This window comes from Chiloscyllium plagiosum, chromosome 28 (genome assembly GCF_004010195.1).
Source record: "Chiloscyllium plagiosum isolate BGI_BamShark_2017 chromosome 28, ASM401019v2, whole genome shotgun sequence".
Lineage (NCBI taxonomy): Eukaryota > Metazoa > Chordata > Chondrichthyes > Orectolobiformes > Hemiscylliidae > Chiloscyllium > Chiloscyllium plagiosum.
The window spans coordinates 7,420,285-7,442,401 of NC_057737.1; positions in this window are offsets into that span (position 1 = coordinate 7,420,285).

Consider the following 22,117-nt stretch of genomic DNA (forward strand, 5'->3'; position numbering starts at 1 on the left):
GGGGTGGGGTCATGGTCGAGGGGGCAGTAGGAAGAGGTGTCCTCGAGTTGGCGTTTGGCTTCAGCGGTGTAGAGGTCAGTGCGCCAGACTACCACTGCGCCCCCTTTATCTGCTGGCTTGATGGTGAGGTTGGGATTAGAGGGTCTTTTTCCCCAGGGTAGGGGAGTCCAAAACTAGAGGGCATAGGCTGAAGGTGAGAGGGGAAGTGTTTAAAAGGGACCAAAGGGGCAACTTTTTCGTGCAGGAGGTGGTATGTGTGAATGGAATGAGCTGCCAGAAGAAGTAGTGGAGGCTGGTACAATTACAGCATTTAAAAGGCATCTGGTTGGGTATATGAATAGGAAGGGTTTAGAGGGATGTGGGTCAAATGCTGACAAATGGGAATAGATTAATTTAGGATATTTAGTCAGCATGGAGGAGTTGGACTGAAGGTCTGTTTCTGTGCTGTATGTCTCTATGACTCTGTAATGGGGAAGAGGATTGATTAAATGCACTGTAAAGAGGGATAGACAAGATGGAGGATGGAAGGATGTTTCCTCTTGTGGGCAATCTAGAATGAGGGGACACTCATTTAAATCAGAGATAGGGGCAATTATCTTATTCCCCCTGAGAGCCGTTAATCTGTGGAACTCTGTTCCTCAGAGAATGGTGGTTGCTGGGCCATGGAATAGATTAAAGGCTGAGTCGATGAGTCAAGGGCTAATGAAAGGGAGATGTGGAAAAGTGGAGAGGAGGCCACAATTGCGTTCAGACATGAATTTTGTGAATTATGAAGCAGCGCCAAGGGACTGTATGGCCTACGGTCCCAGCTCTGAAGGTCTGAGACCATGTGAACTCCTGTTGTAGCATGAGCACTGAATATCGATTTCAGCCTCAGTCTTCTGCTCAACGTTCACTTGGTCGATAATATTGTGCTTTGTTTCTATACATGTGTAGAATGGGTTTCAGGCTCCCCCAATTCCCTGTTGGCCTAGAGACTCGCTGGCACAAAGTAGGTGCCCAATCCTCCAATTTGGCATGAAGTGTGTGGATCCCCATTCTGCCGTGGAGTGCACCATATTGGTTATTGCAAATATGATAGTCCAGGATCCAGGCCTGGAACTAACTCTAGACACATGTGTACAATATAAAGGGAGCATCCTGCCTGTGTAAGTGCCTCTTCTTGCAATGGACACACTTGGAGATCTTCAAAGAGATCACTGGTAGGTGCCATTGAAAAGCTAAGTTTTGAAAAGCAGTCTTACCTGCAAGTGAAGCCAGGAGGAGCTGGGTTCTCCCAGTATTCTCTCTGCCCCATGCCTCTCGAACTGATGGCCTCTGACAGCACAGCCTGGAACTCAAATCCGCCTCATCTGAGCTGTTCCTGGGGTTGGAGCACAGGCACCGGCAGATTGGTGGAATCCTTTTTAAAACTGAGGCCTCGACCCATCGGGGTGGACCTTGGGCCTACCAGTACATTCACACAGGCAGAGCTCTGTAATCTGGATTCTACCCCATCATATAAAAGACCTCTACTGCTGGCACAGGGTGGAGATGGTCACGAATAATGGACAGATGAAACCCAGAAGGGAAAACTGGTAAAACTTGCAAATGACACACACTGATCCGAATCATCTCATGCTTCAAAATGGAGGCCAGGAATGACCGATCATTCATTTTGAAGTGTTATCACTTTTATTTTTCTTCCCCCTCCAATGTCTTTCACTCCATCATGGTGCCTTTATGCTGGCTGATCTCTAAGTTCTGAAATTCTCTCGGTACACCTCTCTGTTTTGCTACACCTTCACCTCCTATTTTCTGATGTTCCCTAGGGCCTATCTCTTTGACCAGGCATTCGTTCATTTGTCCTAACACAGAGGACTGGATCACATAGCACCACTCACCTCCCCCACCCCCAACACACACCACACCCCCTCCCCAACACACAAAGTCCTCTGATGGATGCATTCCTGACAGCTGAGTTTGTAAAATACACTGGGTGGACAGCCCTAAAACACCTCTACTGCTATCCCCATACTGGGTCCCCACAATACAGGGAGTGGGAAAGGCAAAGACCTGCTCTTGTGCTGACTGAGGCTCTTCTCACTATTGACCACACAAGGCCCAAATCCTCCTTGGCTGCCTTAAAGGCCTGGGCAGTGGTAGGTCAGAAAGATGGGGGAAGGAGCTTGTATCACCCAAGTTGATGGAAGGAGGGTCTAGGGCTCCAGATGGCCCCATTGTGTTTGGGATGGGGTGGAGTCACTATGCTGAGGGTGGGGGCCATGTGTCCTGGCCGGGAGTAGCACAGAGAGCCGGAGATTTCTGTCCCAGTGTGGAAAGGGTGGGAGGGAAGTGAGGGAACACCCTTTTGAGGGACTGTGGCCCTATGTGCAAACTGGAAGGGGGTGTCGGGCCCACCCCAATAAGATTGGACCCCAGTTCGAGCTGTCCTGCCTGACCTCCAACATCTCTGAGACACTCACACCAAACAACTCCACAGCCCTGTGGCTGAACTCTTCAACTCCCCCTCCCACTCCACCAGGTCATGCAAGTCCTGGGCCTCCTCCACTATCAAATCCTTGCCACCTGACGCTCGGAGGAGGAACACCTCATCTTCTACCTTGGGGACCCTCCAACCACATGGCATCTATGTCGATTTCAGCAGTTTCCTCATCTCCCCTCACCACACCTCATCCCAGATCCAACTCGAACATGAACTATCCTACCTGTCCATCTTCCATCCCACCTATCCGCTCCAACCTAACACCATCACCCTCCCCCCCATCTGTATCTACCTATCGCCTTCCAAATTACCTTCTCCCCAAGCCCGCCCACCTCCTTTTTATCTCCCAGTCCCCTGGGCGGCCTCCCCCCGCCCCCACAACAACATCCAACATTCCTGATGAAGGACTTATGCCCGAATTGTCGTGCTCCTGCTCCTTGGATTGCTGCCTGACCTGCTGTGCTTTTCCAGTGCCACACTTTTTGACTCTGACTTCCAAAACCAACCAGAGTGATCGATCACTTCTTGTCAAAAGGCTTGGTATTCTCCTGCCCTCGGTGTCCATGACCCTTCTTTGTTGGACCACTCATTGAACTCTGACCCTCAGTTTATTAAAGTTTTGATGCAGGTCGACTTTTATTAAACATTTCACCCCTCCGGCTATAAAACACATTCACCGCTCCATGGTTCCCCAATGCATTTTGTCTCAATGTGCTCCTGTGAAGCCCCATGGGGAATGGGGACATCTCACCACATGAAGGGTTCCTTATAAATACAAATTGGTATTGTTGGTACAGGAGATGGTTGGAACGGTAGCAAGCTGCTGCCTGAGAGGGAAAGAGGTGGGGGCAGGCTCAAATGTAGCTTTTGTAAGACAATTAGGAAATGACCTGATGCCAGAAACAAAAACAGCGGGGCTGCTGGGAAAAGGCTGTTTGGTGGGATGAGCTGAATTGCCCTCACAGAGAGCTACTTTGGATCGAATGCTTCCTTCTGGACTCGAACTAGATTCCGAGATTCTCTGAAAAGACAAAATCTAACCCACATCACAAACCAATTTCAAAAACCCATCTCATCACTAAACACTGATTTTGAGAATTTGTAAGAGAAACGTGCCCAGGGACATGGAGCTGAGAACTCTTACTCAATTTCATTCATTCAGATCAAACTAGTTTATTTTGGGATTGCTATCTGACAGGCCTTGTAGGAAAGTTTTGTAATATCACCAGTGATAACAAGACCAGGGCCTTAGACTGCTTCCCCAGACACTGCAGATGTGATTTGACAAGACTGGTATGAAGTTTCGCTGTGTTGTAATAGAATCTTTCAGTGCAGACAAGAGCTCGGCAAAGTAGCTTGGCAACATCCAGATGGATAAGTCAGCACCAATTGAGCTTTTTCTAATAATTGTATTGTACAGTAGTTTCCAGAGATTTCCATTGATTCCCCTTCCTATTTTGCTCAGTGATCAAACCTCCATCAAATGTGATCAAGGGGTTAGTCCATCATTACTTTGAAACCTGTAACAGGATGGGACTTCCAACTGCATTCTCTTTGAGAACAGAAATACCCATTCTGTTACAGGAATCTCGTCACTTTGCAATGGAAATCTCTACCTTTTCTTATTGATCCTAGAGTCAGAGTCGCACAGCTTGGAAACAGACCCTTCGGTCCAACTCGTCCATACCAACCATGTTTGCTAAACTAACTAGTCCCATTTGCCTGCGTTTGCCAGTGTCCTTCAAAACCTTTCTGATCCATGTACCCGTCCAAACGTTTCTTAAATGCTGGGATTGTACCTGCATCTGCCACTTCCTCTGGTAGTTCATTCCACAAAAGAACCACCTTCTTGTGAAAATGTCCCTCAGGTGCCTTTTAAATCTTTCTTCTCTCACCTTAAAAATATGCCTCCTAGTTTTGAACTCCTCTACCGTGGGGAAAAGACTTTTGCTATTCACCCTATCCACACCCCTCATGATTTTATAAACATCTATAGGAGGTTGGAGCCCCCAACCTTCTACCCTCCAGTGAAAGAGGTTCCCTATCCAGTCTCCCCCTTGTAACTCAACCCCTCCATTCCCAGCAACATCCTGCGAAATCTTTACTGAACCCTCTCCAGTTTAATAATATCCTTCCTATAGCAGAACTGTACACAGTACTCCAGAATAGATTTGTTGTAGGCCAGGCCCTGACAATTACTTGCTGTCGCAGTAACAGCTTAACAAAGTGCATGTAGGATAGATACCATGGTTCCTGTCCATGAATTCATGATATTGGAATCAGTCTGGACAACAATTGAACAAATTATCTCTCGAATTGGAATTCTAGCTGCAAGAGTACATAACACAACTGAGTGCTTTCCTAAGTGGGTGCTGCTGTTTGGAATCAATGGTGCTTTCAGTTCTTCCTGACCATCTGGGTATAATGCTGGAACACCTCCTGAAAGAATTCAATGCACTCCAGTGTTCTAGAAGACTAGAATAATGAAGAATACAAGATGAACTAATTGAGGAATTCAAGACAATTAAAAGATTTGGTGGAAAGGGGGAAAACATTTCCTCTGTTTGGGGAAGTTCGGAACAAAGCCACTCAGCAATAGCTCCTTCTCATAAAAGGGTGAGAAAGTCTGTAAATCTGTCTTTTAAAGAGTTATCAAGTCTGGGGTCCATTGCTGAAAATCAAAACTGAGCTTTATTGCACTTTTTGGTTGGGCAAGCTGAAGGATATAGAGTAAATATGAAAATGTATTTGAGGCACAACTATGCGTGATGGATTTCTTTTCATATCATTTCTCCTAAGAGTTTGGATTTTAAACTAGTGGCATACATGAGTTTTTGTTTTAGAAAAGGTTTAAAAATCATCTAAGTTGGTCTTTCTAGAACCATGATTTTAAAATCAGTATGTGATAGAGAGTAGGTGACTGCAAGGCCTCCTGGAATGTTAATGGAAGTTTATTTACATTGTTGTGTTTTGGGGGTGGGGTGGGATGGTGATGGAGTTGGCAGCAGAGAGAAAATATTAACCCATCAGCTTTAGCACAGATGAGCATGAGCATGTTATTTTTTAAAGCCTATTTCAGTAGATTTGGTTCGACTTTAAGAACAGGAGAGCTTGATTAGAACTCTGCAGATTATTAAAAGACTGAGAAAGTCTAAGCTCTCAGTTATGCGAGTATTCCAGGGAAAATATTTCATGGCTCGTAGGACAAGACATGTGAAGAAGCAGTTAAGTCAAATCTATAGATTGGACTGGGAAGGAAACTATCGCTGGATTTTGATTAACTGTAAAGTGATGTGTTGAGAAATAGATAGGATTTTGTTTTGCTGTGTGTCTTGAAATGTTTGATGTTATATATGAATAACTTGGTTTGTTTTATTTTCAATCCTTTTGTGTAATAAACTTTTGTTTTATTGTTAAAACCAAATCTGCAGCCTTGTGAGCTTATGTTTCACTGAAAGACCACAGTGTTAAATTAGAAAGAAACAAAATATGATTTATCAAGTCTGATTTCATTCGGAGATGTGACTTGCCTGGTAGTATCATCAACTGGGAATATAACAATGACCCAGTTGAAGTTACAAAATTAAGGGGTTTAGAGACTGCATTTGAAAAGTCATGAGGTCCCTTTACCAATAGTGGTGTAGAAAGAGGACTGGATGAGTAAGAGGGCCAAAGTTAAAGAGGTTGAGGTGTAGGATTAGGGGAGACTGTAGAGAAGGGATGCGGTGTAGATTGGAAGTAAAGACAAGATTGAAAATTCAATAAAATGAAGGATGGGGAATCATTGAAAGTCATGGAAGAGATGGCTGCTGAGAGAAACAGAACTTAGCTTTATACAGGGTGAATGTGGCATGGTCTTAGCTGGGTTGGTACTTCTGTAGGATGGAATGCAGGAGGTAACTGGGAACCTCAAGTTTGGAGAGTGCAAAGCCTCAGCTACCACCAGCATGCACACTGCTATTTACAGGGAGAGAATTGGGTTGAAACGGGCCAGCACTGCAAGATCACAAAATGGAATATAGTTGAAGATGTTTGCTTACTTAATTCATCCTTTAGTATCCCATTGAATAAAGTTCATGCATTTCCCACTTTGAAACCTGATTATTTTAAATCCAACAGGTTAAGGAGAAGGCAGGTCCTCAATGTAGGTCTCCTGGTGCAGAGATAGGGGCACTACCACTGTGCCACAAGAGCCCCTTAATTGAGGGGTGTAGATTTTCCTGTTGTGCTGGGTTCCAACCACTCCCCTACAGAAAGGACTGTAGGTCAAACTTAATGGCAGGTGTGCAATCCCTTACCATCCAATGTCCCCTCCACAGACCTTTTCAATCAACCTGTTCAGGTTATGACACACCTCTGGAGCAGGTGAGCTTTGAAGTGGACCTCTTGGCTCGGAGTTAGGGACACTGCCACTGCCCCACAGCAGCCCTCAGACCAGCTTTACAATTGACCCTTTTTTTGCTACTGATCTGATCTGTCCGCACACTTTGCCTTCTCATTGCTCTCTGAATTGTTAGACCTTGGGGACTCCAGTAACCCTGTTGGATCTCTTGATGTTAATGTTCACACATAAAGAATGGCCACTTTCAGGTGGGGCTCCTGGTGGAGGTCTCAATCATATCCCAGCTGTTAGGACACTAATGAAGAAGAAGCATTGTCAGGAGGAAAGGATTCAACACTCATTATTTTGTTGCAAAAAATAACACATTGAAATTCCCCTGGGAGGAAATCTGCACTCATTATATCTTCACAGGAAACCTGTAGATGGAATATTTAGTATTTCTGGATTTGATCTTGGCGTGACTGAAAATAGTTAAATAATGAATTAACACAGCCACGGTGCCTCTTCATCACAGCTTTGGGAATGTGTAAAATGTCCGACTCACTTTTCCTGCTCTCACTGCTTTGAAATCTGGAATCAATGTGTCATCTCCCACTCTAACATGTGCTTTCCTAAGAATCTCCCTGAAACTCTTCTCTTGCCTCCAAAGCAATAACAAAGCTCACTCCTCAGTCCCCCACTCTCACCCCCACACACACGCACACAATCCCACCCTCAAATGTACCACTCAGGCCCCACTCTGTCATGCAGCCCCACACCCACTCAAACCTCGCCCCTCATGCTGCACCACACCCACTCAAACCTCGCCCCTCATGCTGCACCACACCCACTCAAACCTCGCCCCTCATGCTGCACCACACCCACTCAAACCTCGCCCCTCATGCTGCACCACACCCACTCAAACCTCGCCCCTCATGCTGCACCACACCCACTCAAACCTCGCCCCTCATGCTGCACCACACCCACTCAAACCTCGCCCCTCATGCTGCACCACACCCACTCAAACCTCGCCCCTCATGCTGCACCACACCCACTCAAACCTCGCCCCTCATGCTGCACCACACCCACTCAAACCTCGCCCCTCATGCTGCACCACACCCACTCAAACCTCGCCCCTCATGCTGCACCATACCCACTCAGGTCCTGCCCCTTGTGCTGCACCACACCCACCCAGGCCCCACCCTCACGCTGCCCCACACCCAATCAGGCCCCACCTCTCACGCTGCCCCACACCCACTCAGGTCCTGCCTCTTGTGCTGCACCACACCCACTCAGGCCCCACCCCTCATGCTGCACCACACCCACCCAGGCCATACCTCTCCATGCTGCCCCACACCCACTCAGGCCCTGCCCACTCAGACTGCACTATGCCCACTCCGTTCCCATCCCCTCGGGCTGCACTATGCCCACTCAGATCCCACCCCCTTCATGCTGCACCACGCCCACTCAGATCCCACCCGTCAGATTGTCACATGCCCACCCAATACTGTTCCCCCCCACCCCTCCCAAGAACTTTGAGAAGGGTTTGGTTTTCCAACTGTTTAAAGCAGTCAACATGAGAGAAATCATTCCTTTTCAGTCTGACTGATTTTGTTGGATGTGGATTTGGAGTGAACAAGGGGAGTGAAGTTGCAGATCAGTCTATGATCTCTGAGTGGCAGAGCAGTCTGAAGGAGCTGAATGGCCTGCAGTTATTCCGATGTCCCTCCCTTATGACCATTGGTGAGCTGGAATGTTCCCGAATTTCTAGAATGTCTCGTCATCAGAGTCCATGGAGTGATCTGTGCATTTCTGGGAACGTATTAAAGGTCATTGTGATGACCCAACCTTGTTGCTGAAGCTCAGGTACAAGCCTTGAGCTGGGAACCTTGTGGCTCAGAGGTAAAAGCACAACCAACTGAGCCATGGCTGATTTAAGGATGAGCTGGTGAGGTTTAGGGAGAGAATTCCAAGGCTTTGGGAAGATACTGTGTTTCCAGTGACAAAGAGGTCATTAACCAGAGGACACAGTTTTGAAGTAATGAATAAAACCAGAGGCAAGTATAAATATATATGTTTCATTCAAAAATGAATTTGAAGTGAATGCTCAAAACATAAATATTCTAGACACACAAATGCTTAATGAGGCCTTAATCTCCCTTTAGGTTGACTGGAACTAGTGCCGCATAGGAATACAGAACCCCAGGATACTAGACTTCCTTTACCTTTTTACCCAATTAATGTCACCTAATTCTTAACCTAATTAATTTTTAACGCATGGTATAAAGAGAATAGATAATGAAGGCCTCTAGGATATAACTTTGATTGCTCATCATGGTCATGTCCATTACCCTGGCTATTGGGCCAGTCCCTGTTTGGATTATGAATTTTGCCAGCTTGTTTTTTTTCCCCCTGCTTTATTCCTTCACATAACCTACACCCCAGTTAGGGTTAATATCCATCCAGTTTTTGATAAAAAAAAAATCCATTGGCCTTGCCTGGAAATTCCTGCTGAATAAGCGCAACTGTGCACAATTCTACTGGCTATTGACGTTCAAAAATGTCTACTGGGCACAATTAAATATGAAACAAGAAACATTAAGAAAACGTGGGATACAAAATGAAAGAATTTGCATCTGCAAAAGCGCTAGCATAACCTCAGAATATTCCAACGAGCGTTTCAGCCAATCGAGTAGTGTAACGCAACCACAATTGAAATGCTGAAAATGAGGAGGCCAGGCTTTGCACAGCAAGCTCCCATTAAAAAAAACAAGTATTGTAAACAGCCCAATAGCCTGTTTGCTTTTCAATCTCTGTTGGGTTGATGGATGGACTAAATGGAGAGTTCTACCAAAGAGTCAATGGGTGGAATAGCCTTCTTTGGTTTCCCATCATTCTTTGAGGGTTAGTTTGCTGAGGTTTTAGTTGCCAGTGACGACATGATGAAAACTGGGCATGTGCGAGGGGTGAGAACTGGAGGAGGGCAGGTCTGTAGGATTAAAGACGTTGTGGGGCTGTACAATCATGGATTATCAGCCAAGCTCCATTTGCCTTGGTCTTCCTCATCGTGTTGGCAAACGTTTGGCTGTGGTTTTTGAAACTCTCTCCTATTGTCCCTTTCTCGAGCTCATTAAGTTGATGACCTGTCCAAGAGTCCATTTCTCCTCTCCCTCCCCACCTCCATATACTTATGATTTGGAGACGCTGGTGTTGGACCGGGGTGTACAAAGTTAAAAATCACACAACACCAGGTTATAGTCCAACAGGTTTAATTGGAAGCACACTCGCTTTCGGAGCGACGCTCCTTCATCAGGTGGTAGTGGAGTCCTCCACAACCACCTGATAAAGGAGCATCGCTCCGAAAGCTAGTGCTTCTAATTAAACCTGTTGGACTATAACCTGGTGTTGTGTGATTTTTAACTCCATATACTTCAATGGCCTTTTTTTTTGTGATGTCGCCTCTATATCTTCCCGAGAGGGGAGGCAACCGAGGTTTACTAGGTGAATGCCTGAGCAAAGAGGGTGGTCCTGAGAGGAAAGATGGAGTAGAGTGGGCCTGTACTCCCACAGGTATTCCCTCACCCCCACAGCCACAACCCAGGACCAGCACCTCCCCCACCCCAACACAACCCGAGATTTGCAACAATACTCACCCTGACCTGCCACTTGAGAGAATACAGGCCCATTCCACTCTATCTTTCCTCCCTAGAAAGCCCTCTCTCCTCAGGTATTGACCTCACCTCTAAGAAAAATATAGAGATGACTTCATTAAAAAAAAGGGCCTTATAAATATGCAAAGTTGTGAAAATGTTGAGGGTTAAGTATTGGCTCCAAGACTCCAGGGAAAACTCCTAAGCTCATGTCCCAGATAGACCCCAGGGGAGTTTTAAAAATCCACCTACGAGGGAAGGGGAGGCCTCAACCTGACATCTCATTGAAAAGGCAGCATTTCAGGCAGTGCAGCACCCCCTCAGTGTTGCAATTTGGAAATCAGCCTGGGCTGCATTGTTGTCTTAAGAGGAAAGAGCAAAGCTCATCACCTATCAGAGTTAGACATGGTTCTTAGGGTTAATGGGATCAAAGAGGATGGGAAGAAAGCAGAATTGGGGACTGAGTTAGATAATCCAGTTGCATGGCAAAGTCCGCTCAAAGGGCTGAATGGCCGACTCCTTTTTTTTTAAATTTGTTCATGGCATGAGGTTGTGGCTGACCAGGCCAGCATCTATTACCCATCCCTAATTGCCTCGAGGGCAACTGAAAATCAACCACATTGCTGTGGATCTGGAATCACATGTAGGCCAGACCAGGTAAGGATGGTAGATTTCCTTCCCCAAAGGACGTTAGTGAACCAAATGGGTTTTTCCAGCAATTGACAATGGATTCATCATCGTCATTAATCTCGTAATGCCAAATCTTTGTTTAAGAATTGAATTTAAAGTTGACCATTTCTTGCAATGCCAGGACTCAAACTTGGGTCTCCAGGACCTTACCTGTGCCTCTGGATTGATAGCAGAAAGTGTGGACTGCAGATCAGAGCCAAGAAGTGTGGTGCTGGAAAAGCACAGCATCCGATAAGCAGGAGAGTCAACGGGTTGAGCATAAACTCTTCATCAGGAATGAAGAGCTGCCTGATGAAGACCTTATGCTTGAAATGTTGACTCTCCTGCTCCTTGGATGCTGCCTGACCTGCTGTGCTTTTCCAGCACCACACTTCTTGGCTCTGGATTAATAACCTACTGACAGTACCACTGGGCCATCACTGCCTGCTTCTGTTCCCTTTGGTTCTGTGTTTCTATCATTGAGATGATCAGAGCTTCAGGACAGGTAAAAATCAGAGAGAAAATTTAACTACAAGTTCTAGGAAAGAAATTGCTCCTTCATTCTGAGATCACAATGTGGGGAAATAAAAACAAGACCAGGCGTGAAAAAAAGAGCCTGTGCTGAAGCATTGGGAGATTAATATTATGGTCTTTTTGCAAAGTGTTACTTCAATTGTTCAGAGCTTTGGTGAAATCTGAAGAATGGTAGATTGGTTTGGTCCTTGTACCTAGATATTTGCTCAGCGGGAGGGAGGGGGGTGTGGGGGGTGTTACAAAGGTTCACTATGTTAATACCTGAGGTGTCCAGAGAGGAAAGATGGAATAAGAATGGGCCTGTACTCCCTGGAGTGACAGGACAGGGTGAGTATTGTCAGAAATCTCAGGATGTGTTGGGGTGGGGGAATATGGGTGTGGGAGGAGGGGGTGTGGGCATTGGAGATGTAGAAGGGACAGGAGAAGTGGATATTTGTACAGATCGTCAACTTAATGAGCTTGAGAAAGGGACAGTGGGTGAGAGTCTCAAAAAGGACAACCATGTTTGCCAACATGTTGAGGAAGGCTGATAGCAAAATAATGGAGAGCTAACCTGTCGTGTATATTCAACAAACAGTTTCACCGACCCCAGCAGCTAAAGATTTTAAATGGAACAGAAATTCCCTGTCCTCACTGTTCGAAGAGAATTACTAAGGGCTATCAAGAAGGAAATGTCCACAAAGATGCAGCAAATTGAGGAAAAGGTGACTCAGTAGAAAGTGCAACTGCTACTCAATTACAGCATTATTCCAGTAATTTCCTTCTCAGGGGTCACGGAACACTATTGTATGACAGGCACCTTGATGGAATATGCAATGTATTGTTCTGGAATGGATATTAGAGCCATCGAGAGATGGAACTGTGAATGATATCGACATTTAGGGAACATATTTGTCAAGAAAATCTCACAAATTGGGACATTGGAAATTTAATCAAGGATTTCACATCCAATTTTCATTCTCAGGGTGTGGGTGTCACTGGTTGGACCAGCACGTAGTGCTCATCCCTAGTTGCCTCTGAGGAGGAGGTGGATTCTTGAACCTCGGCAGTCCCTGAGGTGACGAGCCTTTCAGATGTAATTAGGTCGCTACGGATGGGGGCAGACTCTTTGTACAAATTGACGAGTTGGTAGCAGAGTGGCGAATGTGCAATAATGCTGGAAGGATTAGGGAGAAATTTCTTGAAAGAAATGATGAGGAGATGCCAGTGTTGAACTGAGATGGACACAGTTAAAAATCACACAACACCAGGTTATAGCCCAAACAGCTTTATTTGGACATATAAGCTTTTGGAGCTCTGCTCCTTCATCAGGTAGCTAGTGATGACAGGTAGCTGCCTGATGAAGGAGCAGCTAGTGTTTTCAAATTGGACTATAGCCTGGTGTTGTGAGATTTTTAACTTTGAAAGAAATAGTGTCACAAACCAAGAGTTATCTGAACAAGTATTTCCAAGCTCTGGGTCGTGACCACCACCACCCCACAAACACCTTCCCCCCACTCCCCCCCAACCAACACCATCCCCCCCCCCCCCCCCTCCACAGGGGGGTGTCAGATAAGCAAACTCCAAAGCAGCAATGGTGGCTGTGGAATGGAGATTCAGATTTGGCAGTGAAGTGCTAGACCCTTTTAAACATGCATGATTTTCTGTCGCCTGTGGGCATTACCTAATCCAATAATCTCTGAGGTCCGATCACTGTCATAAAAAATGGTAAGCCTCTAAAAAGATGGGTTTCTTTGTTGTATGTTTTTGTGCCTGTGTCTCTATTATTTAAAGATCCAATCTGCACATGCCAATTTTCAATCTGAGATCACACACAAAGTGTGGAGTATTTACATCGGGCAACAGAAAATATTAGGAATCCACTGTATCAGAACATATAGGACTTTATCACAGATGGATAGCGAGGCGGCAATACAAAATTCACAAGACTTTGAGCCACTAGGTGGTCAGAGGTCAGGGAGAGAGAGGGCTGAAAGTCTAACCACTCAAGATTAATTTTAAAACACGGAAGAATCTCAAGGTATAGGATTAAGGTATGCTAATAGATTTCAATCCAGCTGGTGAGATGGAAACCAAGACATAGCTTTTCATTTTGGAGAGAGTTTATTGACTTGCTCAGTCTCATAACTCTCTTGATTCCCCACCCTCACCCCACCCTGGATTGTCAGAACTGTTCCCTATTTCTATGTGCTTAAAGACAATTATGATCCACCACTAGTTTCTCTTAACCTTAACAGAAATACTAAAAAAATCCCTCACAATGTGATTGACCAGGTGTCAATAGAATTTGCAGCACCAGTTAAAGAGCTAGCCCTAGCATGGGTAAGGCAAGTTGAATGGCCTTCGATACTATAATAATTTCCAACAGCATAACAGAAAGATATTGATAAAGGCAATATTCTTTCATCCCATCACATCTGCACTGAAGTTGTCAAAGAAAGTATAAGAAAAGATATATAAACAATGTATCTGTATCCATCATAAAGTGGAATATTAGCATCCAAAACTTGTTTGGATGTTTTTGTGGAAGTTCCTCTGTTTGCAATTAATTGAAGCTTTAAGCCATGTCAATATGTGCTTTTGTTCTTGCCAATGCTGGAAAGGATCAATCCATTGGTCGTCCTTCAATGTCCTGAGGTGATGCTGGCTGTAGTGATTGTAACGAGGTCAGCCAGGTGGACCTCATAGAATACGAGTTCCCTGATTGGACCAGATTAACAGCCCCAATCAGGGAGCCTTGGCTGACAGATAGAAACAGGAGTGTCAGCATTGCCCTTTGATGTGACAGGCACTGCTGGTCACTGGCCACTCTGTTGTTTCCTTTCTTCCTGGTGGTGGAAATTGAATAAAGATTCATGCACCTTGTGTCTCTCACTGTGTCTCACACCTGCACACACACAACATGGGTGCTGGGGAAAAAAATAAACACTACCGCAGTTAGGTGGTAGTGTGGGGGTAATGAAAAGAACAAGAGAGAGAAAAAAATAAAAAGGAGTGTCTGAGGTTATGTTCACTCAGAGGGAGCTGGATCAGCATCAAGGACTCTCCGTGTATAAATTAACGGGGACTTGGTGATGGGATACTGGCCTCTGTGGAGTTTTTTCACTGATGGTGATGGGTTTTCTGTCATCATTGTTTTATTGCTTGTGAGGTCCCTTCAGGTTTGAGTTATGACAAATAGCCTGCTCTCTGTACAAGCAGACAAGGAGAGTCATAGAGATATACAGCACGGAAACAGATGCTTCGGTCCAACCCGTCCATGCTGACCAGATATCCCAGCGAATCATATCCACTTCCCATACCTCCGCCCTTGAACCCCACCCCTCCAACTGCAACAAGGACAGAACCCCCTTGGTCCTCACCATCCATCCCACCAACCTCCAAATACACCTCATCACCCTCCGCCACTTCTGCCACCTACAAATGGACCCCACCACCCAAGATATATTTCCCTCCCCACCTCATCCACTTTCCTTAAAAGACCGTTCCCTCCGTGACTGCCTCATCAGGTCCACGCCCCCCAACAACCCACCATCCCCTCCCGGCACCTTCCCCAGCCACCGCAGGAATTGCAAAACCTGCACCTACACCTCCTCCCTCACCTCCATCCAAGGCACCAAAGGAGCCCTTCCACATCCAAAAGTTTCACCTGCACTTCCACACTTGTCATTTACTGTATCCATTGCTCCCCATCTGGACGCCTACTTGCACAGCGCTTCAGAGAATATCTCCGGGACACCTGGACCAACCTACTCCACCGCCCCGTGGCCAAACACTTCAACTCCCCCTCCCACTCTACCAAGGGCATGCAGGTCCTGGGCCTCCTCCATCGCCATTCCCTTACCACCCAACGCCTGGAGGAAGAATGCCTCACCTTCCACTTCGGGACACTAACCATCCTGCTCCTATGCAGGTCCTGGGCCTCCTCCATCGCCATTCCCTCCATCGCCATTCCCTTACCACCCAACGCCTGGAGGAAGAATGCCTCACCTTCCACTTCGGGACACTAACCATCCTGCTCCTCGGATGCTGCCTGACTTGCTGTGCTTTTCCAGCACCTCACTCTCAACTCTAATTTACAGCATCTGCAGTCCTCACTTTCACCTAGATATCCCAACCTAATCTAATCCCATTTGCCAGTACGTGGCCTATATTCCTCTGAACCCTTCCTATTCATATACCCAGCCAAATGCCTCTTAAATGTTACAATTGTACCAGCCTCCACCACTTCCTCTGGCAGCACATTCCATACACACACCAGCCTCTGTGTGAAAAAGTTGCCTCTTCAGCATGGGGCCCAATTGCATCATCACAGAGACACTCTGCTCTGAGCAACTAACTCACCAAGCACACAGTCATTTCTCTGGAAACACAGGAACAGGAAGAGACCATTCAGCCCCTTAAGCCTGGTCCACCAATCAATGAGACCATGGCAGATCCTAACATCCTAAACAAAATAAACTATCATGTGGAGATGCCGGTGTGGGACTGAGGTGGACAAAGTCAGAAATCACACAACACCAGGTTATAGTCCAACAGGTGTATGTGAAATCACAAGCTTTCAGAGCATAGCCCCTTCAATATGCGAAGCAAGAGGGAAACATGTAGAACACAGCATTTATAGGCACAGAGAGATCAAGGGCACAGAGATCAAAAGATCATGCAAATAGTGTGAGTGGAGTGTTGAATAATTAGTCTCTGCAGGTGACCAAGGGTGTTAGACGGTGTGAGTAAACTGTCAACAGCTGAAAAACAAGCAAAGGAATGATTTATAATCTGATTAAATGAGACAGAGAGATAATTACAAAAAAATTAAAAAATAAGGTGGTGCCGGAAACAGACCAAATGACTAGAGTAACATGGAACATAAAAAGAAGCTGCTGGAAAAGCTCAACAGGTCTGGCAGCATCTGTGACAAAAATCCAGAGGAAAGGGTCACCGGACCTGAAACATGAACTCTGATTTTAATTAACAGATGCCATCAGACCTGCTGCGTCCCCCCAGCAACCCCTGCCCCTGATTTACAACATCCACAGTTTGTATTTGACAAGAATAACACGATGGGTAGAAGAGTCACATGCTGAGGGTTGAACCAAAGTAACAAGTAATCCAAAACTGTACAAACCAACTAAAGGTAAACAGATCATAGCAAGATATCAAGGTGCTGGTGCCAAAACAGGACAGCAAGGAAGATTTTACCGAAGCAGAACAGTGTGGTGAGGTCACATGTAGTGTGACATGAACCCAAGGTCACGGTTGTGTCCACCTTTATGGGTGTGGAACTTGGCTATCAGTTTCTGCTCACTGATTCTGCGTTGTCGTGTGTCTCGAAGGCCGCCTTGGAGGACACTTACCCAAAGATTGGAGGCTGAATGTCCTAAACTGTTGAAGTGTTCCCCAACTAGGAGGAAACATTCCTGTCTGGCGATTGTCGTGAATTAATCTGTGTGAATTCTGACTTTGTCCAAATAAACTACTGAACTCATTTCATTGGTCTTCACTCGCAACATCAACACCATCTTTGGGAAAGGAACTTATAGATTTCCAAGACCCTTTGTGCGCTGAAGTGCATCCTGACATTACCCTGAATGGCCTCCCTGGGAGAGTCAGTTTGTAGACTCTCACATGAAAAGACAACCTTTCTGTCTCTCTGTCACTCTTTTAACTCATTCATTCATCTTAAACACCTTAAAATGATCATTTATGTATGTGCCATTCTGATAGTGCACTGGCAGTGTCCATAACTCTGAGCCAGGAGGCCTGTGTTCACCTCCCACCTACTGGAGAGGTGAATAATGACATCACTGAACAGGCCGACTGAAAAGTGTCTGTTGTTTTGGTAACACACACACATACCTGCTGCATTTCACCAATATTTCTAGCTGCAGTGAACAATGTGATCATGAATCGGGTAACATAGTAAAAGGGATAGACATCGGCCAGGAATTTAACTCTCATCTTTGCAATATGGTCGTGGGATCCACCTGAGCAGGCAGATGGGGCCTCAGTTTAACATCTCACCTAAAAGGCTGTGCCTCCAATAGCACACTGCTCCTGCAGTACTGCAGTCTGGAACTCCATATCCACACCTTGGGGTGAGAGTTGAACCCGGAGCCTTGTAACTCAGAGGTGTTAGTGCTACCAACTGAGCCACAGCTGACATCTATGCTTGAATCATTTCTTGTGACAATATAGCCATATAAACTCTTCCCTACAGTTAGGCTTCATTCTGTCAAGCATGATCCTCAGCTAAGATGCTGAGTGAGTGGTCTCTGCCCTGGCCTCTCCGAAACCATGACCAGGGAAGTCAAAGCACCGTTCCATCGGTCGGGGATGGTCAATGATATCATTTGCTGGACTGTTAGATTGGATTAGATTACTTACAGTGTGGAAACAGGTCCTTCGGCCCAACAAGTCCACACTGACCCTCCGAAGAGCAACCCACCCAGACCCATTTAGCATGGCCAATTCACCTGACCTGCACATTTTTGGACTGTGGGAGGAAACCGGAGCACCCGGAGGAAACCCACGCAGACACGGGGAGAATGTGCAAACTCCACACAGGGAGTCACCTGAGGCGGGAATTGAACCTGGGTCTCTTGCGCTGTGAGGCACCAGTGCTAACTACTGCACCACTGTGCTGCCTAGAGCCAGCTCATGTTCTAGGAACCTGGATTTGAATCCTGCCATGACAGATGGTTGAATTTGAATTAGATTAACATCTGGAATTAAGAATCTCATGGTGATCATGAATCCATTGTCGGGGAAAAAACCCATCTGGTTCAGTAATGTCCTTCAGGGAAGGAAACTGCCATCCTTACTTGGTCTGGCCTACACGTGACTCCAGACCCACAGCAATGTGGTTGGCTTTTAACTGCCCGCTGGGTAATTAGGGGTAGGCAATAAATGCTGGCATAGACAGTGATGCTCACATCCTCTGAATGATTTTTTTTTAAATTAACTGCAGGATGTCCCAAAGTGATGTACAGCCAATGAGGTACTTTTGAAAGGTGGTCACTGTTGTGATAGAGGGAATACAGCAGGCAAATTGGGCACAGCAAACTCCCACAGACAGCAATGAGACAAATGCTGGGATAATTTGATATTAGCTGAGGGATAAACATCGGCAAAGACAACAAGGAGAATTCCCTTGCTCCTCTCTGATACAGAGCTGTGTTGTATACTCAGCAATGAGGGTTGTGATTTGACGTATCTTACAAAAGATGGCACTTTTCACAATGCCACACTCCCTTGGCATTGCAATGGGACAATCAGCCAAGATTTTGCGCTTCATTCACTGGAAAGAGTCTAGAACCTGCAACTTCCTCTCACATGGGGGTATGAATACTGTTAACTGCACAATGGCTGACTCTTAATGAAAATAAATAATGCCACAATCTGACTAAACTCCTGGCCATAACTAATTGTTATCCTTATTTCTCCTGTTTGCCTTATTCCTCCTTGTTAAAGCTGGCTCCTTGTTTAGCGTTTCATGAACACCACTGATCATTCTCTTGCTCTGTCCCTCTCACTCAAAGTCTTTCAGACTAGCTGACCCTTCAAGGCTTTCAACATGGAGTATTAAGGCCAGGTACGACATTCAGATGATGCAGGATTGCACAATTTGTTGGAGTACTTGAAACATGGTGTAAGCCATCTAATTCAGTCACCATTCTGTTTTTGTTTATACAAGACCTTGAATTGAAATGATTTATAATTAAACAACAAAATACACAGCAACTTGGAAAGTAGAATATCTCTGCTGTGCAACCTGTGAACTCTACAGCACTACCACTGGCAGGAGGGTGTAATTACAGTGTGACAAGTTGACATAGGCAGTTCCCAATTATAAACGTTGACATAAGGATTTGTAATGATCATATCTAGCTGCTTTGTGTAAAATGGACAGTCTCACAGCAGAAAGATGATAGAACATTGCAGCTGAGATGTACTCAAGTTATACACAAGTGGGGTCAGGTGGACAGTGAAGAAAGGGAGGGTGGTGTTGCCACTAAGGCAAAATCTCCAAAAATAGATCACATCCTTTGTAGGCAGTGGTCACGGGGAAGTTGTAAATTAGACATTTTTGGGACTCAAAAGACAGATTGATAAGTGAAATCCTGCTTGGCTCTGATTAGAGCACATTCTCTGAACACATACATTTCTGTCAGCAAACACAAGGATACATGGTGTTACAGAAGTAGATAAAAGGGCATTTTTATTTCAGACAGTTTCAGGCCTTCACTAACCCAGATCAGCCATGGAAAGTTTCAGAAGAAGCAGCACACATTGTTTTGAAGGGAGGCTGGCGGGGTGGGGGAGGGGGGGGGTGCAGGTTTAGGTGGTGCGGAGGAAGGGGTCAGGTTGAAACTTCAAAGGGAGAGATCTACACTGTACTGTTACAGGGTCATAGAATCATACAGCACGGAAATAGATCGTTCGGTCCAACCAGTCCATGCCGAACAAAATCCTAAACTAAACCAGTCCCACCTGCTTGCTCCTGGCCCAAATCTTGTGTAAATCTGAACACTGGGTGTCTAGGAAATTAAACATTTAATTCTTGCTTTAATTTTAACAGAGGGTTGATCATTATTGAGGATAATGATGAATTCTTCTAATTCTGTCTCTGGGTGAGTCCAAACTCCCAGCTGTCAACACATATCTATAGAATATGTGACTATTTCTCCTAATGAAGGAATTAATGAGAACTAAACATGAGTCCAGAAAATCAAACAGTTGACCTGGAGTAAAGAAGGTGCCTCAATAAGAAACATTATTCCAGCCTTTGCTGTATGACACAATGGAGTTCTGATAGTCTCTGTCTCTGGGTGTTCAGGAGCAAATTCAAAGGCCTGCATCCCCTCCAGGTCACACTGGAAGGCCATGTTCATAGAATCCCGACAATGCAGAAAGAGGCCATTTGGCCCATTCCAAAGAGCATCACTCCCCATAGGCCCACATGTGTTTTTTTTATTATTATGGCTAGTCCACTTTACTGGCACACACTGCAGGACAGGCTATGTAAGACAACACTTTTCATTCTACCACAGTAATAAATCAAATCAATCCATCTAACTTGCACATAGAGTCATACAGCACGGAATCAGACCCATCGGTCTAACCAGACCCTTAGACTCAAAACGTCAGCTCTTTTCTCTCCTTACAGATGCTGCCAGACCTGCTGAGACTTTCCAGCATTTTCTCTTTTGGTTTCAGATTCCAGCATCCGCAGTAATTTGCTTTAATCCAAACTAAACCTGCCTGCTCCTAGCCCACTTCCCTTCAAACATTTCTTTTTCATGTACTGATCCAAATGTCTTTTAAACGTTGCAGTTGTACCCACATCCATCACTTCCTCAGGAAGTTCATTCCAAAAGCAAACCACCCTCTTTGTAAAAAAATTGCCTCTTTATTTTTTTTTTAATCTCTCCTCTCACCTTAAAAATGCACCCCTTAGTCTTGAAATCCCCCATCCTAGGGAAAAGACAATTACGATTAAGGAAACCCACGCAGACACAGGGACAATATGTAGACCCCATACAGACCGTCACCCGAGGCTGGAATCAAACCTAGGTTCCTTGGCACCGTGAGACAGCAGTGCTAACCACCATGTTGCATCACAAAATGTTGATCGGGAGGGGATATGAGGGGAAGGATAATATCTGGTTTTCTTAAAAAGAAACAATCGCATTTACATAGCATCTTTCATGACTACGGGATGTCCCAAAGTACTTTATCGCCAATGAAGTACATTTTGAAATGTAGTCCCTGTTGTAACATTGGATCAGCAGCACAGACTGTGCACAGTGGGATAAGTGACAAAAACCATCTGATTTTATTGGCTAAGCTATAAATGTTGCCCGGTTTGTAAGAGCCATTTAAATAAAACTAGGAACTGCTGATACTGGAAATTTAAAACAAAAACAAAAACAGAAATTGCTGGAGAAACTCAGCAGGTCTGACAGCATCTCATAGAATCCCTACAGTGTGAAAAGAGACAATTCAACCCAGCAAGTCCTGTACTGACCCTCTGAAAAGCATTCCATCCAGACCCAGCACACACCTCCTCACTTCACAGTTCCCAAGGCCAATCCACCTACCCTGCACATCTTTAGACTGTGGGAGGAAACCCACACGGACACAAGGAGTATGTGCAAGCTCCACCGAAGACTGAAATCAAACCTGAGTCCCCGGTGCTGTGAGGCAGCAGTGCTAACCACTGAGTGTTGCCCAATTGTGTAGAGAGAGAGAGAGCAGAGTTGACCTTTCAGGTCCTTCTTACTGTGGATGTTGCCACACCTGCTGAGTTTCTCCAACAATTTCTGTTGTTGTTGTTGTGTAAGGGACATTTCCCTGACTGGCCTCTAAGATAGTTTTGTGGAACCTCCTACATCCATCTCCAGATCTTCGATTATTGCCACCTTCAAACTGTACCACCTCAGTGAGTGTAGATGTGCT